This window comes from Ascaphus truei, chromosome 5, assembly GCF_040206685.1.
Source record: "Ascaphus truei isolate aAscTru1 chromosome 5, aAscTru1.hap1, whole genome shotgun sequence".
In the NCBI taxonomy this organism is placed as follows: domain Eukaryota; kingdom Metazoa; phylum Chordata; class Amphibia; order Anura; family Ascaphidae; genus Ascaphus; species Ascaphus truei.
Window position 1 is genome coordinate 207156227 of NC_134487.1, and position 22849 is coordinate 207179075.

Consider the following 22849-nt stretch of genomic DNA (forward strand, 5'->3'; position numbering starts at 1 on the left):
ACAAAAATCAGTGTTCTATATATCCCCTGAATTAGAAAAACACAATAAGACCCACCCCTATTTAGCACCTACTTAATGGGCTTAAACTGCTGAAACCCCAAGCTATTGTTTTGTAATGTTCCACTTCCTGTCTCACCTTCTTTTCTGGAGAGAAGTGTTACATGCTGTCTACAAACCTGGGGATTGTAGTTTATTTCTAATAACAAATTAAGGTAAATTGTAAATCATGTATTCAAAGTAACTGTTCATTTAAAAAATGGGATCTTGTCTTTTTACTGCAGCTAACTCCTGAATAACAAGAAATCACTTACTGGGATAATAAGATAGAAATATGCTGTACAGTACTGTACTTACATCAAGTCTTGAAGTTTGAAAAATAAAGAGTCTATTGTACATCTAACAGGGAGCACTTACTTGAAATCATGACAGGAAGATGCTCACGTTAGACCCACAACAAACACTAACATTTACAACATTGGTTTGGGATATAGAGTGTTAGAAAAACAACAATAAAGCAACCAACGTGATATTGCAACTGATATCTAACAAGAAAGCACTTGGTGATACAAGACCGAAATATGCTTTTGTTAGATAAAAATCTTGAACATGAGAGTATGGAGGTTGTCCTACTATGAAGGAAGTCATCAATGTGGATCTTTAAAGCAAGTGTTGACGTTTTAAGAGAGGAGAGTCTATTGTATATCTAACAAGGAGCACTTACTTGAAATCATGACAGGAAGATGCTCTCATTAGACACACAACAAATTCTAACATTGACAACATTTGCTTGGGATAGAGTGTTAGAAAAAACAACAATCAGGCAGTCAAAGTGATATTGCAGCCAGCATCTGTATAACAAGAAAGCACTTACTGAAATAATATACAGAAAGTAGCTTTTGTTAGACAAACGTTTTGCCAGTGAGTGAATTGAAGCCTCCTTGCAATGAAAGGGAAATTAGAAATGATTGAAACATGTTGACCCAAGAAAAAGGAAACTGGGTCTGCCAGCCATCTAACAAAGAGCACTTACTGTAAACAAGACAGGAAGTAACTCTTGTTAGACACACAATAGAGACAATACTTTCAAAAGCAGAGTATCATTGTTGCTAGAACAGTTAGTGACAAAACAGTTGGATTTGTGTCTAGAGAGAGTTGCTCAGCTTCTCAAAGATTTATAACAAGTGAAAAACGTATCTACTATAATACAATGGTAAGCAAGCAGGGAAGAGAAACTGGATTATCTCACCATTTGTATTTTTCATTGGGCAGATATTGTCAGACCCCATTGTAAACTTCCTGGCTACAAAGGATGTTGTTCAGGGACCTCATCTCTCTTGCTGCATGCAATTCCTATATCATGTTTGACAAAAATCAGTGTTCTATATATCCCCTGAATTAGAAAAACACAATAAGACCCACCCCTATTTAGCACCTACTTAATGGGCTTAAACTGCTGAAACCCCAAGCTATTGTTTTGTAATGTTCCACTTCCTGTCTCACCTTCTTTTCTGGAGAGAAGTGTTACATGCTGTCTACAAACCTGGGGATTGTAGTTTATTTCTAATAACAAATTAAGGTAAATTGTAAATCATGTATTCAAAGTAACTGTTCATTTAAAAAATGGGATCTTGTCGTTTTACTGCAGCTAACTCCTGAATAACAAGAAATCACTTACTGGGATAATAAGATAGAAATATGCTGTACAGTACTGTACTTACATCAAGTCTTGAAGTTTGAAAAATAAAGAGTCTATTGTACATCTAACAGGGAGCACTTACTTGAAATCATGACAGGAAGATGCTCACGTTAGACCCACAACAAACACTAACATTTACAACATTGGTTTGGGATATAGAGTGTTAGAAAAACAACAATAAAGCAACCAACGTGATATTGCAACTGATATCTACTATAATATCTATTATATAGTATATATAGTATCTACTATAATAAAATGTTAAGCAAGCAGGGAAGAGAAACTGGATTATCTCACCATTTGTATTTTTCATTGGGCAGATATTGTCAGACCCCATTGTAAACTTCCTGGCTACAGAGGATGTTGTTCAGGGACCTCATCTCTCTTGCTGCATGCAATTCCTATATCATGTTTGACAAAAATCAGTGTTCTATATATCCCCTGAATTAGAAAAACACAATAAGACCCACCCCTATTTAGCACCTACTTAATGGGCTTAAACTGCTGAAACCCCAAGCTATTGTTTTGTAATGTTCCACTTCCTGTCTCACCTTCTTTTCTGGAGAGAAGTGTTACATGCTGTCTTGAAGTTTGAAAAATAAAGAGTCTATTGTACATCTAACAGGGAGCACTTACTTGAAATCATGACAGGAAGATGCTCACGTTAGACCCACAAAAAAACACTAACATTTACAACATTGGTTTGGGATATAGAGTGTTAGAAAAACAACAATAAAGCAACCAACGTGATATTGCAACTGATATCTAACAAGAAAGCACTTAGTGATACAAGACCGAAATATGCTTTTGTTAGATAAAAATCTTGAACATGAGTGTATGGAGGTTGTCCTACTATGAAGGAAGTCATCAATGTGGATCTTTAAAGCAAGTGTTGACGTTTTAAGAGAGGAGAGTCTATTGTATATCTAACAAGGAGCACTTACTTGAAATCATGACAGGAAGATGCTCTCATTAGACACACACAACAATCTAACATTGACAACATTTGCTTGGGATAGAGTATTAGAAAAAACAACAACAATCAGGCAGTCAAAGTGATATTGCAGCCAGCATCTGTATAACAAGAAAGCACTTACTGAAATAATATACAGAAAGTAGCTTTTGTTAGACAAAAGTTTTGCCAGTGAGTGAATTGAAGCCTCCTTGCAATGAAAGGGAAATTAGAAATGATTGAAACATGTTGACCCAAGAAAAAGGAAACTGGGTCTGCCGGCCATCTAACAAAGAGCACTTACTGTAAACAAGACAGGAAGTAACTCTTGTTAGACACACAATAGAGACAATACTTTCAAAAGCAGAGTATCATTGTTGCTAGAACAGTTAGTGACAAAACAGTTGGATTTGTGTCTAGAGAGAGTTGCTCAGCTTCTCAAAGATTTATAACAAGTGAAAAAAAATATCTACTATAATACAATGGTAAGCAAGCAGGGAAGAGAAACTGGATTATCTCACCATTTGTATTTTTCATTGGGCAGATATTGTCAGACCCCATTGTAAACTTCCTGGCTACAAAGGATGATGTTCAGGGACCTCATCTCTCTTGCTGCATGCAATTCCTATATCATGTTTGACAAAAATCAGTGTTCTATATATCCCCTGAATTAGAAAAACACAATAAGACCCACCCCTATTTAGCACCTACTTAATGGGCTTAAACTGCTGAAACCCCAAGCTATTGTTTTGTAATGTTCCACTTCCTGTCTCACCTTCTTTTCTGGAGAGAAGTGTTACATGCTGTCTACAAAACTGGGGATTGCAGCTTCTCAAAGATTTATAACAAGTGAAAAACATATCTACTATAATAGAGACAATACTTTCAAAAGCAGAGTATCATTGTTGCTAGAACAGTTAGTGACAAAACAGTTGGATTTGTGTCTAGAGAGAGTTGCTCAGCTTCTCAAAGATTTATAACAAGTGAAAAACATATCTACTATAATACAATGGTAAGCAAGCAGGGAAGAGAAACTGGATTATCTCACCATTTGTATTTTTCATTGGGCAGATATTGTCAGACCCCATTGTAAACTTCCTGGCTACAAAGGATGATGTTCAGGGACCTCATCTCTCTTGCTGCATGCAATTCCTATATCATGTTTGACAAAAATCAGTGTTCTATATATCCCCTGAATTAGAAAAACACAATAAGACCCACCCCTATTTAGCACCTACTTAATGGGCTTAAACTGCTGAAACCCCAAGCTATTGTTTTGTAATGTTCCACTTCCTGTCTCACCTTCTTTTCTGGAGAGAAGTGTTACATGCTGTCTACAAACCTGGGGATTGTAGTTTATTTCTAATAACAAATTAAGGTAAACTGTAAATCATGTATTCAAAGTAACTGTTCATGTAAAAAAATGGGATCTTGTAGTTTTACTGCAGCTAACTCCTGAATAACAAGAAAGCACTTACTGGGATAAAAAGATAGAAATATGCTGTACAGTACTGTACTTACATCAAGTCTTGAAGTTTGAAAAATAAAGAGTATCTTGTACATCTAACAGGGAGCACTTACTTGAAATCATGACAAGAAGATGCTCACGTTAGACCCACAACAAACACTAACATTTACAACATTGGTTTGGGATATAGAGTGTTAAAAAAACAACAATAAAGCAACCAATGTGATATTGCAACTGATATCTAACAAGAAAGCACTTAGTGATACAAGACCGCAATATGCTTTTGTTAGATAAAAATCTTGAACATGAGAGTATGGAGGTTGTCCTACTATGAAGGAAGTCATCAATGTGGATATTTAAAGCAAGTGTTGACGTTTTAAGAGGAGAGTCTATTGTATATCTAACAAGGAGCACTTACTTGAAATCATGACAGGAAGATGCTCTCATTAGACACACAACAAATTCTAACATTGACAACATTTGCTTGGGATAGAGTGTTAGAAAAAACAACAATCAGGCAGTCAAAGTGATATTGCAGCCAGCATCTGTATAACAAGAAAGCACTTACTGAAATAATATACAGAAAGTAGCTTTTGTTAGACAAAAGTTTTGCCAGTGAGTGAATTGAAGCCTCCTTGCAATGAAAGGGAAATTAGAAATGATTGAAACATGTTGACCCAAGAAAAAGGAAACTGGGTCTGCCGGCCATCTAACAAAGAGCACTTACTGTAAACAAGACAGGAAGTAACTCTTGTTAGACACACAATAGAGACAATACTTTCAAAAGCAGAGTATCATTGTTGCTAGAACAGTTAGTGACAAAACAGTTGGACTTGTGTCTAGAGAGAGTTGCTCAGCTTCTCAAAGATTTATAACAAGTGAAAAACGTATCTACTATAATACAATGGTAAGCAAGCAGGGAAGAGAAACTGGATTATCTCACCATTTGTATTTTTCATTGGGCAGATATTGTCAGACCCCATTGTAAACTTCCTGGCTACAAAGCACTTACTGAAATAATATACAGAAAGTAGCTTTTGTTAGACAGAAGTTTTGCCAGTGAGTGAATTGAAGCCTCCTTGCAATGAAAGGGAAATTAGAAATGATTGAAACATGTTGACCCAAGAAAAAGGAAACTGGGTCTGCCGGCCATCTAACAAAGAGCACTTACTGTAAACAAGACAGGAAGTAACTCTTGTTAGACACACAATAGAGTCAATACTTTCAAAAGCAGAGTATCATTGTTGCTAGAACAGTTAGTGACAAAACAGTTGGATTTGTGTCTAGAGAGAGTTGCTCAGCTTCTCAAAGATTTATAACAAGTGAAAAACATATCTACTATAATACAATGGTAAGCAAGCAGGGAAGAGAAACTGGATTATCTCACCATTTGTATTTTTCATTGGGCAGATATTGTCAGACCCCATTGTAAACTTCCTGGCTACAAAGGATGCTGTTCATGGACCTCATCTCTCTTGCTGCATGCAATTCCTATATCATGTTTGACAAAAATCAGTGTTCTATATATCCCCTGAATTAGAAAAACACAATAAGACCCACCCCTATTTAGCACCTACTTAATGGGCTTAAACTGCTGAAACCCCAAGCTATTGTTTTGTAATGTTCCACTTCCTGTCTCACCTTCTTTTCTGGAGAGAAGTGTTACATGCTGTCTACAAACCTGGGGATTGTAGTTTATTTCTAATAACAAATTAAGGTAAATTGTAAATCATGTATTCAAAGTAACTGTTCATTTAAAAAACGGGATCTTGTCGTTTTACTGCAGCTAACTCCTGAATAACAAGAAATCACTTACTGGGATAATAAGATAGAAATATGCTGTACAGTACTGTACTTACATCAAGTCTTGAAGTTTGAAAAAGAAAGAGTCTATTGTACATCTAACAGGGAGCACTTACTTGAAATCATGACAGGAAGATGCTCACGTTAGACCCACAACAAACACTAACATTTACAACATTGGTTTGGGATATAGAGTGTTAGAAAAACAACAATAAAGCAACCAACGTGATATTGCAACTGATATCTAACAAGAAAGCACTTAGTGATACAAGACCGAAATATGCTTTTGTTAGATAAAAATCTTGAACATGAGAGTATGGAGGTTGTCCTACTATGAAGGAAGTCATCAATGTGGATCTTTAAAGCAAGTGTTGACGTTTTAAGAGAGGAGAGTCTATTGTATATCTAACAAGGAGCACTTACTTGAAATCATGACAGGAAGATGCTCTCATTAGACACACAACAAATTCTAACATTGACAACATTTGCTTGGGATAGAGTGTTAGAAAAAACAACAACAATCAGGCAGTCAAAGTGATATTGCAGCCAGCATCTGTATAACAAGAAAGCACTTACTGAAATAATATACAGAAATCAGTGTTCTATATATCCCCTGAATTAGAAAAACACAATAAGACCCACCCCTATTTAGCACCTACTTAATGGGCTTAAACTGCTGAAACCCCAAGCTATTGTTTTGTAATGTTCCACTTCCTGTCTCACCTTCTTTTCTGGAGAGAAGTGTTACATGCTGTCTACAAACCTGGGGATTGTAGTTTATTTCTAATAACAAATTAAGGTAAATTGTAAATCATGTATTCAAAGTAACTGTTCATTTAAAAAATGGGATCTTGTCGTTTTACTGCAGCTAACTCCTGAATAACAAGAAATCACTTACTGGGATAATAAGATAGAAATATGCTGTACAGTACTGTACTTACATCAAGTCTTGAAGTTTGAAAAAGAAAGAGTCTATTGTACATCTAACAGGGAGCACTTACTTGAAATCATGACAGGAAGATGCTCACGTTAGACCCACAACAAACACTAACATTTACAACATTGGTTTGGGATATAGAGTGTTAGAAAAACAACAATAAAGCAACCAACGTGATATTGCAACTGATATCTAACAAGAAAGCACTTAGTGATACAAGACCGAAATATGCTTTTGTTAGATAAAAATCTTGAACATGAGAGTATGGAGGTTGTCCTACTATGAAGGAAGTCATCAATGTGGATCTTTAAAGCAAGTGTTGACGTTTTAAGAGAGGAGAGTCTATTGTATATCTAACAAGGAGCACTTACTTGAAATCATGACAGGAAGATGCTCTCATTAGACACACAACAAATTCTAACATTGACAACATTTGCTTGGGATAGAGTGTTAGAAAAAACAACAACAATCAGGCAGTCAAAGTGATATTGCAGCCAGCATCTGTATAACAAGAAAGCACTTACTGAAATAATATACAGAAAGTAGCTTTTGTTAGACAAAAGTTTTGCCAGTGAGTGAATTGAAGCCTCCTTGCAATGAAAGGGAAATTAGAAATGATTGAAACATGTTGACCCAAGAAAAAGGAAACTGGGTCTGCCGGCCATCTAACAAAGAGCACTTACTGTAAACAAGACAGGAAGTAACTCTTGTTAGACACACAATAGAGACAATACTTTCAAGCAGAGTATCATTGTTGCTAGAACAGTTAGTGACAAAACAGTTGGATTTGTGTCTAGAGAGAGTTGCTCGGCTTCTCAAAGATTTATAACAAGTGAAAAACGTATCTACTATAATACAATGGTAAGCAAGCAGGGAAGAGAAACTGGATTATCTCACCATTTGTATTTTTCATTGGGCAGATATTGTCAGACCCCATTGTAAACTTCCTGGCTACAAAGGATGTTGTTCAGGGACCTCATCTCTCTTGCTGCATGCAATTCCTATATCATGTTTGACAAAAATCAGTGTTCTATATATCCCCTGAATTAGAAAAACACAATAAGACCCACCCCTATTTAGCACCTACTTAATGGGCTTAAACTGCTGAAACCCCAAGCTATTGTTTTGTAATGTTCCACTTCCTGTCTCACCTTCTTTTCTGGAGAGAAGTGTTACATGCTGTCTACAAACCTGGGGATTGTAGTTTATTTCTAATAACAAATTAAGGTAAATTGTAAATCATGTATTCAAAGTAACTGTTCATTTAAAAAATGGGATCTTGTCTTTTTACTGCAGCTAACTCCTGAATAACAAGAAATCACTTACTGGGATAATAAGATAGAAATATGCTGTACAGTACTGTACTTACATCAAGTCTTGAAGTTTGAAAAATAAAGAGTCTATTGTACATCTAACAGGGAGCACTTACTTGAAATCATGACAGGAAGATGCTCACGTTAGACCCACAACAAACACTAACATTTACAACATTGGTTTGGGATATAGAGTGTTAGAAAAACAACAATAAAGCAACCAACGTGATATTGCAACTGATATCTAACAAGAAAGCACTTGGTGATACAAGACCGAAATATGCTTTTGTTAGATAAAAATCTTGAACATGAGAGTATGGAGGTTGTCCTACTATGAAGGAAGTCATCAATGTGGATCTTTAAAGCAAGTGTTGACGTTTTAAGAGAGGAGAGTCTATTGTATATCTAACAAGGAGCACTTACTTGAAATCATGACAGGAAGATGCTCTCATTAGACACACAACAAATTCTAACATTGACAACATTTGCTTGGGATAGAGTGTTAGAAAAAACAACAATCAGGCAGTCAAAGTGATATTGCAGCCAGCATCTGTATAACAAGAAAGCACTTACTGAAATAATATACAGAAAGTAGCTTTTGTTAGACAAACGTTTTGCCAGTGAGTGAATTGAAGCCTCCTTGCAATGAAAGGGAAATTAGAAATGATTAAAACATGTTGACCCAAGAAAAAGGAAACTGGGTCTGCCAGCCATCTAACAAAGAGCACTTACTGTAAACAAGACAGGAAGTAACTCTTGTTAGACACACAATAGAGACAATACTTTCAAAAGCAGAGTATCATTGTTGCTAGAACAGTTAGTGACAAAACAGTTGGATTTGTGTCTAGAGAGAGTTGCTCAGCTTCTCAAAGATTTATAACAAGTGAAAAACGTATCTACTATAATACAATGGTAAGCAAGCAGGGAAGAGAAACTGGATTATCTCACCATTTGTATTTTTCATTGGGCAGATATTGTCAGACCCCATTGTAAACTTCCTGGCTACAAAGGATGTTGTTCAGGGACCTCATCTCTCTTGCTGCATGCAATTCCTATATCATGTTTGACAAAAATCAGTGTTCTATATATCCCCTGAATTAGAAAAACACAATAAGACCCACCCCTATTTAGCACCTACTTAATGGGCTTAAACTGCTGAAACCCCAAGCTATTGTTTTGTAATGTTCCACTTCCTGTCTCACCTTCTTTTCTGGAGAGAAGTGTTACATGCTGTCTACAAACCTGGGGATTGTAGTTTATTTCTAATAACAAATTAAGGTAAATTGTAAATCATGTATTCAAAGTAACTGTTCATTTAAAAAATGGGATCTTGTCGTTTTACTGCAGCTAACTCCTGAATAACAAGAAATCACTTACTGGGATAATAAGATAGAAATATGCTGTACAGTACTGTACTTACATCAAGTCTTGAAGTTTGAAAAATAAAGAGTCTATTGTACATCTAACAGGGAGCACTTACTTGAAATCATGACAGGAAGATGCTCACGTTAGACCCACAACAAACACTAACATTTACAACATTGGTTTGGGATATAGAGTGTTAGAAAAACAACAATAAAGCAACCAACGTGATATTGCAACTGATATCTAACAAGAAAGCACTTGGTGATACAAGACCGAAATATGCTTTTGTTAGATAAAAATCTTGAACATGAGAGTATGGAGGTTGTCCTACTATGAAGGAAGTCATCAATGTGGATCTTTAAAGCAAGTGTTGACGTTTTAAGAGAGGAGAGTCTATTGTATATCTAACAAGGAGCACTTACTTGAAATCATGACAGGAAGATGCTCTCATTAGACACACAACAAATTCTAACATTGACAACATTTGCTTGGGATAGAGTGTTAGAAAAAACAACAATCAGGCAGTCAAAGTGATATTGCAGCCAGCATCTGTATAACAAGAAAGCACTTACTGAAATAATATACAGAAAGTAGCTTTTGTTAGACAAACGTTTTGCCAGTGAGTGAATTGAAGCCTCCTTGCAATGAAAGGGAAATTAGAAATGATTGAAACATGTTGACCCAAGAAAAAGGAAACTGGGTCTGCCAGCCATCTAACAAAGAGCACTTACTGTAAACAAGACAGGAAGTAACTCTTGTTAGACACACAATAGAGACAATACTTTCAAAAGCAGAGTATCATTGTTGCTAGAACAGTTAGTGACAAAACAGTTGGATTTGTGTCTAGAGAGAGTTGCTCAGCTTCTCAAAGATTTATAACAAGTGAAAAACGTATCTACTATAATACAATGGTAAGCAAGCAGGGAAGAGAAACTGGATTATCTCACCATTTGTATTTTTCATTGGGCAGATATTGTCAGACCCCATTGTAAACTTCCTGGCTACAAAGGATGTTGTTCAGGGACCTCATCTCTCTTGCTGCATGCAATTCCTATATCATGTTTGACAAAAATCAGTGTTCTATATATCCCCTGAATTAGAAAAACACAATAAGACCCACCCCTATTTAGCACCTACTTAATGGGCTTAAACTGCTGAAACCCCAAGCTATTGTTTTGTAATGTTCCACTTCCTGTCTCACCTTCTTTTCTGGAGAGAAGTGTTACATGCTGTCTACAAACCTGGGGATTGTAGTTTATTTCTAATAACAAATTAAGGTAAATTGTAAATCATGTATTCAAAGTAACTGTTCATTTAAAAAATGGGATCTTGTCGTTTTACTGCAGCTAACTCCTGAATAACAAGAAATCACTTACTGGGATAATAAGATAGAAATATGCTGTACAGTACTGTACTTACATCAAGTCTTGAAGTTTGAAAAAGAAAGAGTCTATTGTACATCTAACAGGGAGCACTTACTTGAAATCATGACAGGAAGATGCTCACGTTAGACCCACAACAAACACTAACATTTACAACATTGGTTTGGGATATAGAGTGTTAGAAAAACAACAATAAAGCAACCAACGTGATATTGCAACTGATATCTACTATAATATCTATTATATAGTATATATAGTATCTACTATAATAAAATGTTAAGCAAGCAGGGAAGAGAAACTGGATTATCTCACCATTTGTATTTTTCATTGGGCAGATATTGTCAGACCCCATTGTAAACTTCCTGGCTACAGAGGATGTTGTTCAGGGACCTCATCTCTCTTGCTGCATGCAATTCCTATATCATGTTTGACAAAAATCAGTGTTCTATATATCCCCTGAATTAGAAAAACACAATAAGACCCACCCCTATTTAGCACCTACTTAATGGGCTTAAACTGCTGAAACCCCAAGCTATTGTTTTGTAATGTTCCACTTCCTGTCTCACCTTCTTTTCTGGAGAGAAGTGTTACATGCTGTCTTGAAGTTTGAAAAATAAAGAGTCTATTGTACATCTAACAGGGAGCACTTACTTGAAATCATGACAGGAAGATGCTCACGTTAGACCCACAAAAAAACACTAACATTTACAACATTGGTTTGGGATATAGAGTGTTAGAAAAACAACAATAAAGCAACCAACGTGATATTGCAACTGATATCTAACAAGAAAGCACTTAGTGATACAAGACCGAAATATGCTTTTGTTAGATAAAAATCTTGAACATGAGTGTATGGAGGTTGTCCTACTATGAAGGAAGTCATCAATGTGGATCTTTAAAGCAAGTGTTGACGTTTTAAGAGAGGAGAGTCTATTGTATATCTAACAAGGAGCACTTACTTGAAATCATGACAGGAAGATGCTCTCATTAGACACACACAACAATCTAACATTGACAACATTTGCTTGGGATAGAGTATTAGAAAAAACAACAACAATCAGGCAGTCAAAGTGATATTGCAGCCAGCATCTGTATAACAAGAAAGCACTTACTGAAATAATATACAGAAAGTAGCTTTTGTTAGACAAAAGTTTTGCCAGTGAGTGAATTGAAGCCTCCTTGCAATGAAAGGGAAATTAGAAATGATTGAAACATGTTGACCCAAGAAAAAGGAAACTGGGTCTGCCGGCCATCTAACAAAGAGCACTTACTGTAAACAAGACAGGAAGTAACTCTTGTTAGACACACAATAGAGACAATACTTTCAAAAGCAGAGTATCATTGTTGCTAGAACAGTTAGTGACAAAACAGTTGGATTTGTGTCTAGAGAGAGTTGCTCAGCTTCTCAAAGATTTATAACAAGTGAAAAACATATCTACTATAATACAATGGTAAGCAAGCAGGGAAGAGAAACTGGATTATCTCACCATTTGTATTTTTCATTGGGCAGATATTGTCAGACCCCATTGTAAACTTCCTGGCTACAAAGGATGATGTTCAGGGACCTCATCTCTCTTGCTGCATGCAATTCCTATATCATGTTTGACAAAAATCAGTGTTCTATATATCCCCTGAATTAGAAAAACACAATAAGACCCACCCCTATTTAGCACCTACTTAATGGGCTTAAACTGCTGAAACCCCAAGCTATTGTTTTGTAATGTTCCACTTCCTGTCTCACCTTCTTTTCTGGAGAGAAGTGTTACATGCTGTCTACAAACCTGGGGATTGCAGCTTCTCAAAGATTTATAACAAGTGAAAAACATATCTACTATAATAGAGACAATACTTTCAAAAGCAGAGTATCATTGTTGCTAGAACAGTTAGTGACAAAACAGTTGGATTTGTGTCTAGAGAGAGTTGCTCAGCTTCTCAAAGATTTATAACAAGTGAAAAACATATCTACTATAATACAATGGTAAGCAAGCAGGGAAGAGAAACTGGATTATCTCACCATTTGTATTTTTCATTGGGCAGATATTGTCAGACCCCATTGTAAACTTCCTGGCTACAAAGGATGATGTTCAGGGACCTCATCTCTCTTGCTGCATGCAATTCCTATATCATGTTTGACAAAAATCAGTGTTCTATATATCCCCTGAATTAGAAAAACACAATAAGACCCACCCCTATTTAGCACCTACTTAATGGGCTTAAACTGCTGAAACCCCAAGCTATTGTTTTGTAATGTTCCACTTCCTGTCTCACCTTCTTTTCTGGAGAGAAGTGTTACATGCTGTCTACAAACCTGGGGATTGTAGTTTATTTCTAATAACAAATTAAGGTAAACTGTAAATCATGTATTCAAAGTAACTGTTCATGTAAAAAAATGGGATCTTGTAGTTTTACTGCAGCTAACTCCTGAATAACAAGAAAGCACTTACTGGGATAAAAAGATAGAAATATGCTGTACAGTACTGTACTTACATCAAGTCTTGAAGTTTGAAAAATAAAGAGTATCTTGTACATCTAACAGGGAGCACTTACTTGAAATCATGACAAGAAGATGCTCACGTTAGACCCACAACAAACACTAACATTTACAACATTGGTTTGGGATATAGAGTGTTAAAAAAACAACAATAAAGCAACCAATGTGATATTGCAACTGATATCTAACAAGAAAGCACTTAGTGATACAAGACCGCAATATGCTTTTGTTAGATAAAAATCTTGAACATGAGAGTATGGAGGTTGTCCTACTATGAAGGAAGTCATCAATGTGGATATTTAAAGCAAGTGTTGACGTTTTAAGAGGAGAGTCTATTGTATATCTAACAAGGAGCACTTACTTGAAATCATGACAGGAAGATGCTCTCATTAGACACACAACAAATTCTAACATTGACAACATTTGCTTGGGATAGAGTGTTAGAAAAAACAACAATCAGGCAGTCAAAGTGATATTGCAGCCAGCATCTGTATAACAAGAAAGCACTTACTGAAATAATATACAGAAAGTAGCTTTTGTTAGACAAAAGTTTTGCCAGTGAGTGAATTGAAGCCTCCTTGCAATGAAAGGGAAATTAGAAATGATTGAAACATGTTGACCCAAGAAAAAGGAAACTGGGTCTGCCGGCCATCTAACAAAGAGCACTTACTGTAAACAAGACAGGAAGTAACTCTTGTTAGACACACAATAGAGACAATACTTTCAAAAGCAGAGTATCATTGTTGCTAGAACAGTTAGTGACAAAACAGTTGGACTTGTGTCTAGAGAGAGTTGCTCAGCTTCTCAAAGATTTATAACAAGTGAAAAACGTATCTACTATAATACAATGGTAAGCAAGCAGGGAAGAGAAACTGGATTATCTCACCATTTGTATTTTTCATTGGGCAGATATTGTCAGACCCCATTGTAAACTTCCTGGCTACAAAGCACTTACTGAAATAATATACAGAAAGTAGCTTTTGTTAGACAGAAGTTTTGCCAGTGAGTGAATTGAAGCCTCCTTGCAATGAAAGGGAAATTAGAAATGATTGAAACATGTTGACCCAAGAAAAAGGAAACTGGGTCTGCCGGCCATCTAACAAAGAGCACTTACTGTAAACAAGACAGGAAGTAACTCTTGTTAGACACACAATAGAGTCAATACTTTCAAAAGCAGAGTATCATTGTTGCTAGAACAGTTAGTGACAAAACAGTTGGATTTGTGTCTAGAGAGAGTTGCTCAGCTTCTCAAAGATTTATAACAAGTGAAAAACATATCTACTATAATACAATGGTAAGCAAGCAGGGAAGAGAAACTGGATTATCTCACCATTTGTATTTTTCATTGGGCAGATATTGTCAGACCCCATTGTAAACTTCCTGGCTACAAAGGATGTTGTTCATGGACCTCATCTCTCTTGCTGCATGCAATTCCTATATCATGTTTGACAAAAATCAGTGTTCTATATATCCCCTGAATTAGAAAAACACAATAAGACCCACCCCTATTTAGCACCTACTTAATGGGCTTAAACTGCTGAAACCCCAAGCTATTGTTTTGTAATGTTCCACTTCCTGTCTCACCTTCTTTTCTGGAGAGAAGTGTTACATGCTGTCTACAAACCTGGGGATTGTAGTTTATTTCTAATAACAAATTAAGGTAAATTGTAAATCATGTATTCAAAGTAACTGTTCATTTAAAAAACGGGATCTTGTCGTTTTACTGCAGCTAACTCCTGAATAACAAGAAATCACTTACTGGGATAATAAGATAGAAATATGCTGTACAGTACTGTACTTACATCAAGTCTTGAAGTTTGAAAAAGAAAGAGTCTATTGTACATCTAACAGGGAGCACTTACTTGAAATCATGACAGGAAGATGCTCACGTTAGACCCACAACAAACACTAACATTTACAACATTGGTTTGGGATATAGAGTGTTAGAAAAACAACAATAAAGCAACCAACGTGATATTGCAACTGATATCTAACAAGAAAGCACTTAGTGATACAAGACCGAAATATGCTTTTGTTAGATAAAAATCTTGAACATGAGAGTATGGAGGTTGTCCTACTATGAAGGAAGTCATCAATGTGGATCTTTAAAGCAAGTGTTGACGTTTTAAGAGAGGAGAGTCTATTGTATATCTAACAAGGAGCACTTACTTGAAATCATGACAGGAAGATGCTCTCATTAGACACACAACAAATTCTAACATTGACAACATTTGCTTGGGATAGAGTGTTAGAAAAAACAACAACAATCAGGCAGTCAAAGTGATATTGCAGCCAGCATCTGTATAACAAGAAAGCACTTACTGAAATAATATACAGAAATCAGTGTTCTATATATCCCCTGAATTAGAAAAACACAATAAGACCCACCCCTATTTAGCACCTACTTAATGGGCTTAAACTGCTGAAACCCCAAGCTATTGTTTTGTAATGTTCCACTTCCTGTCTCACCTTCTTTTCTGGAGAGAAGTGTTACATGCTGTCTACAAACCTGGGGATTGTAGTTTATTTCTAATAACAAATTAAGGTAAATTGTAAATCATGTATTCAAAGTAACTGTTCATTTAAAAAATGGGATCTTGTCGTTTTACTGCAGCTAACTCCTGAATAACAAGAAATCACTTACTGGGATAATAAGATAGAAATATGCTGTACAGTACTGTACTTACATCAAGTCTTGAAGTTTGAAAAAGAAAGAGTCTATTGTACATCTAACAGGGAGCACTTACTTGAAATCATGACAGGAAGATGCTCACGTTAGACCCACAACAAACACTAACATTTACAACATTGGTTTGGGATATAGAGTGTTAGAAAAACAACAATAAAGCAACCAACGTGATATTGCAACTGATATCTAACAAGAAAGCACTTAGTGATACAAGACCGAAATATGCTTTTGTTAGATAAAAATCTTGAACATGAGAGTATGGAGGTTGTCCTACTATGAAGGAAGTCATCAATGTGGATCTTTAAAGCAAGTGTTGACGTTTTAAGAGAGGAGAGTCTATTGTATATCTAACAAGGAGCACTTACTTGAAATCATGACAGGAAGATGCTCTCATTAGACACACAACAAATTCTAACATTGACAACATTTGCTTGGGATAGAGTGTTAGAAAAAACAACAACAATCAGGCAGTCAAAGTGATATTGCAGCCAGCATCTGTATAACAAGAAAGCACTTACTGAAATAATATACAGAAATCAGTGTTCTATATATCCCCTGAATTAGAAAAACACAATAAGACCCACCCCTATTTAGCACCTACTTAATGGGCTTAAACTGCTGAAACCCCAAGCTATTGTTTTGTAATGTTCCACTTCCTGTCTCACCTTCTTTTCTGGAGAGAAGTGTTACATGCTGTCTACAAACCTGGGGATTGTAGTTTATTTCTAATAACAAATTAAGGTAAATTGTAAATCATGTATTCAAAGTAACTGTTCATTTAAAAAATGGGATCTTGTCGTTTTACTGCAGCTAACTCCTGAATAACAAGAAATCACTTACTGGGATAATAAGATAGAAATATGCTGTACAGTACTGTACTTACATCAAGTCTTGAAGTTTGAAAAAGAAAGAGTCTATTGTACATCTAACAGGGAGCACTTACTTGAAATCATGACAGGAAGATGCTCACGTTAGACCCACAACAAACACTAACATTTACAACATTGGTTTGGGATATAGAGTGTTAGAAAAACAACAATAAAGCAACCAACGTGATATTGCAACTGATATCTAACAAGAAAGCACTTAGTGATACAAGACCGAAATATGCTTTTGTTAGATAAAAATCTTGAACATGAGAGTATGGAGGTTGTCCTACTATGAAGGAAGTCATCAATGTGGATCTTTAAAGCAAGTGTTGACGTTTTAAGAGAGGAGAGTCTATTGTATATCTAACAAGGAGCACTTACTTGAAATCATGACAGGAAGATGCTCTCATTAGACACACAACAAATTCTAACATTGACAACATTTGCTTGGGATAGAGTGTTAGAAAAAACAACAACAATCAGGCAGTCAAAGTGATATTGCAGCCAGCATCTGTATAACAAGAAAGCACTTACTGAAATAATATACAGAAAGTAGCTTTTGTTAGACAAAAGTTTTGCCAGTGAGTGAATTGAAGCCTCCTTGCAATGAAAGGGAAATTAGAAATGATTGTGTCATATTCTATAGCCTGCAGTACCTAAACTTGTCCACCGGGATTGCTGCTGCTAAACTAGGAACATTCCAGAACCTGTTACCTGACACCTCTGCACCTGTGCTCCACCTCTCAGCCTGCCTATATAAACCTCCCTTTCCTGTTCCTCCTTGCCTGTTTATACTGGTTCCTTAGCACCTGCAAGGTTCTTGTGTTTACTGCTGTGTTAGCTTTTGCTATCATCCTGTTCCAGTTTCCTCGTTGCCGGCCTCTGCTTGTTTCCTGACTTCGCTACCTGCCGCCTGCCTCGGACCCCTGCTTGTTACCGGACTTCGCTACCTGCCACCTGCCTTGGATCTCTGCTTGTGACCCCTACTTCGCTCCCTGCTGTTCCTGCCACTGGGATCCACTTCAGCCGAAGTTCAATCCTTGACAGAATAAACAGGACCTACCATGGATTCCGCTGGAACAGACCCGACTCAGGCTCAGTCACTCCATGACTTGCAACATATCATGGTTGGTTACCAGGAACAACAAAGACACGTGTTTAATCGTCTTGGCCGCTTAGAAGAAAAAGCCGCCACTGCGGAAGCTGAGAATCGTGAACTACGTGCAGCCTTAATCACCTTGTCTGGTCAAAACACTGTGACTGTGCAAACCGCACCCCGTGTAACCCTTCCGGAAAAATTTGGAGGAAAAAGACAATCTTTTTGGGATTTCCTTAATCAATGCAGACATGTGTTCAAGCTTCAGCCTACCATCTATAATACCAACGAAGCCCGGGTTGGATTGATCATAACCCTGCTCAAGGATGAGGCCCTTGCTTGGGTCTCCCCTATGTTAGAACAGGATAGCCCACTACTAAGGGACCTGGAGGAGTTTATCGATGCCATGAGTCTTATTTTTGATGACCCAAATCGTAGTGCAACCGCTGAGGCAACTCTGAACAATCTTCGTCAAGGAAGACGCTCGGCAGCTGAGTACGCCGCTGAATTCCGCAGATGGGTTAACGATACTGAGTGGAATGAGGCCGCGCAGAAATATCATTTTCGGCAGGGTCTCTCGGAGCAAGTTAAAGACGAACTAGCCCGGGTGGAGACCCCAGAGAGATTTCAGGACTTTGTCCGTTTATGCATCCAAATTGATCGTAGGCTTACGTCAAGACGATTGGAGAGACAGGGGTTCATGCCATGCACCCCCGGGTTTAGAGATGTCAGTACCCCAAGACGTTCCAGGGAGACGGAGGAGGAGCCGATGCAAGTAAATACACTGCGGGGACCCATCTCAACCGGGGAAAGGAATAGACGCCGAACAGAAGATCTCTGTTTATATTGCGGAAACGATGGGCACTATCTCGCTGATTGCCCAAACAAGTCCAGGCGGTCTTCTTTCCAGAGCCCTAGAAGAAATCAGCTGCACGCTATTTCAAAAACTGTTCTCTCTGCTTCTCAAAGGAAAGATAACCCTCCTTCGCTACACCCTCACCTCCTGGTTCCTATTATCATCGAGGAAGGAACACATCGTTTTTCAACCACAGTAATGGTCGACTCAGGGGCAGCAGGGAATTTTATGGACATAGAATTCGCCAAGAACAATTCGGTATCATTTGTAGCCAAGGAATCGCCAGAAAGGATGGAAGTCGTTGACGGTTCTCCCTTGAGCTCTGGACCTGTTACCCATGAAACCAGAAACTTAACACTAATCATGGAGCCCAATCACCAGGAGAAGATTTCATTTGGTCTCATTCCATCACCTTTGTTTCCAGTGATTCTGGGAATTCCATGGCTCATGATCCATAACCCACTAATCGACTGGAAGACCAAGACTCTCACGTATCCCTCGGAGCACTGTCAGCTAGCCTGTCTACCTAAAACTCCTATACCAGAGTGTGTAGGAATACATAAGATTTCCTCGTCTCAAGAAAATCTTCTGCCGGCTCTTTACTCTGAGTTTTTAGATGTGTGTGACAAGAAGAACGCGGACACGCTTCCCCCACATCGCTCTTATGACTGTCCCATTGAATTATTACCGGGTGCTGCTATTCCGTTTGGAAGAATTTATTCCCTCTCAGAACCGGAATTGAAGGTCCTCAATGACTACCTACAAGAGAACCTATCAAAGGGTTTTATCAGACCCTCTACTTCTCCAGCAGGCGCTGCGCTCTTCTTCGTGGGAAAAAAAGACGGTTCTCTACGCCCCTGCATTGACTATCGGGAACTAAATAAGATAACGGTGAAGAACAGGTACCCATTACCTCTGATTCCTGAACTATTGGAAAGAATTCGGTCAGCCAAGATCTTTACCAAATTAGATCTCAGAGGAGCGTATAATTTGGTCCGCATTCGACCCGGTGACGAATGGAAAACAGCCTTCCGAACCCGTTATGGGCACTATGAATATCTGGTGATGCCTTTCGGACTCTGTAATGCCCCTGCTACCTTCCAGCATTTAATCAATGATGTCCTCCGAGAGTTATTGGACCAATTCGTAGTGGCATACCTGGATGACATCCTAGTCTTCTCAGATAACATCATGGATCACCAGAGACATGTCCGTATTGTCCTTGAGCGTCTCCGTAAGTACAATTTATACATCAAGTTAGAAAAATGCGAATTCGAAAAAACCAGCATGCAATTTCTCGGTTACATCATCTCTCCCGAGGGTTTGAGTATGGACCCAGGCAAGATTCAAGCTGTGGTGGAATGGCCAATCCCTCGGAATGAAAAGGACATTCAGAGATTTGTGGGTTTTGCCAATTTCTATAGACGTTTTATTAAAAATTTCTCTGGCATTATTGCCCCAATCACCCAACTCACACGGAAGGAATTCCCCTTCAAATGGTCTCCTAAAGCGGATGCGGCATTCGAACAATTGAAGTCACTCTTCACATCTGCCCCTATCCTCATCCATCCAAATCCAGAATTACCATTCATCTTGGAAGTGGATGCATCCGACTCCGCTGTTGGTGCCATTCTGTCACAAAGAATTGGACCCAAGATGCTCCTTCATCCATGTGCTTTTTATTCATACCAAATGTCAACAGCTGAACGAAATTATGACATCGGAAACAAAGAACTCTTGGCTATAAAAGCTGCATTCTCTGAGTGGAGACATCTACTGGAGGGGGAAAATCATCCAATTACGGTCTTTACGGATCATAGGAACTTAGAATTCATTCGATCCGCAAAGAGACTGTCTGCGCGACAAGCCAGATGGGCTCTCTTCTTTGCAAGATTTCAGTTCCACATTTCATACCGCCCTGGCTCCAAGAATGGGAAAGCCGACGCCTTGTCACGGTCCTTTCCGAATCCTAGCTCAGACAAAGAGCAAGAAGAAACTATTCTTCCAAAAAGAAATTTTTTGGGCGTCACATTCTCTGCCGATCTCCTCACACGAATAAAGGGAGCCTACTCAAATGACACTTTTCTTAAAAACCCTCCTCCGGAAGCAGAACTATTTCTACACTGGCGACACACTTTATTCGAGCTTGGCTAGTCCCACGAATTCGGGTATACCCGGGTGTATTGAGGTTTGTGACTGTTTTCTGCCCGAGTGCATTGAGTTATTTTCCAGGCAGGGATTGAAGCATTTTATTCCCGCTGGCTGCAATAATGCACAGTATATATATATATATACTGCATTACAATTCATGAATTTATGCCATCTGGTAGACACGCGAAGCATTGCAGCCTATTAAATCCTAATCATTATCATTTAACAGATCAGCCGCCCATCAGCCAGGCATGAACCCAGGCTGGGAAGGCAAACGCAACGGGGCTTGTCAGAGGTGAGGAGTGGCGCATTCCAGGTATCTGCCAGGTACATACCGGGTATTTGCTCGAATAAAGTGTGTCGGTGCAGTATGTGATGGTCTCTGGAACTGTAATGATTGTCTGTTCGTTCCTAAGGAGGTAAGATTAGAGGTGCTCCAATTAATGCACGACTCCCGACCCGCGGGTCACCCAGGTGTCCTCAAGACACAGGAACTGTTGTCTCGCTCTTTTTGGTGGCCTAAATTAGCACAAGATGTTAAAGACTATGTCCTCTCCTGTGAAACTTGTGCTAGGACCAAGACCCCTCGAGCATCACCCGTGGGTTTACTGCAGCCTCTTCCGGTTCCAACTCGTCCTTGGGGGTCCATATCAATGGATTTTATTGTTGACCTGCCACGATCAAATGGACATAATACCATCCTGGTAGTGGTGGATCGATTTACAAAGATGGCTCACTTCATTGCAGCACAGAATCTTTCTTCTGCAGACCAGACAGCCAAGTTGATTGTGAAAGAGGTGTTTCGGCTTCACGGGGCTCCTGATGAGATCATATCCGATAGAGGGGTACAATTCACTTCAAAATTTTGGAGGACCTTCTGTTCCTCTCTAGGAATTTGTTTAAATTTATCGTCTGGCTATCATCCACAATCCAATGGCCAAACAGAAAGGACCAATCAGACTTTGGAACAATACTTACGATGTTTTGTTTGTCATCTCCAGGATGACTGGATTGATTTCCTACCATTAGCTGAGTTTTCATACAACAACTCACATCATTCATCGACTCAGAAGAGCCCCTTTTTCTCAAATTATGGATTTCATCCAACCTTTATTCCTCGTTTTCCATCTTCGGGCCCCATTCCGGCAGTTACAGAGAAACTGGAGACTCTGCGAGACATCCAGGAGACCCTCAAAGAGACGCTTCGTGAGACTCAAGTAAAGTACAAAAGAGCAGCAGACCAACACCGCAGACCCTCCCCAGAATTTCAAGTCGGGGATAAAGTCTGGCTTTCTACAAAAAATCTACGTCTAAAGGTTCCAACCATTAAATTGGGCCAAAAATACATCGGGCCTTTTCGCATCTCAGCACTAATAAATCCAGTGTCCTTCAGATTAGAGCTTCCTGAGACCATCAAAATACACCCTGTGTTTCACTCTTCTCTGCTGAAACCTTTCCGTGAGAACCCATTTCCTGGACGGAGACTTCCTCCCCCTGAACCCATCCTCGTGGATAACGAAGAGGAATTCATTGTGGAAAGAATTTTGGATTCCAGGTTACACCGAGGGAAACTACAGTACCTGGTTCACTGGGGGGGCTATGGCCCAGAGGAGAGGTCTTGGGAACCCAAAGATTTTGTACATGCTCCGCGACTAGTCAAAGCTTTCCACCGACGATATCCAGACAAGCCTAGCAAGGATCGTCCGGAGAACGCTCTTGGGAGGGGGGAGTAATGTCATATTCTATAGCCTGCAGTACCTAAACTTGTCCACCGGGATTGC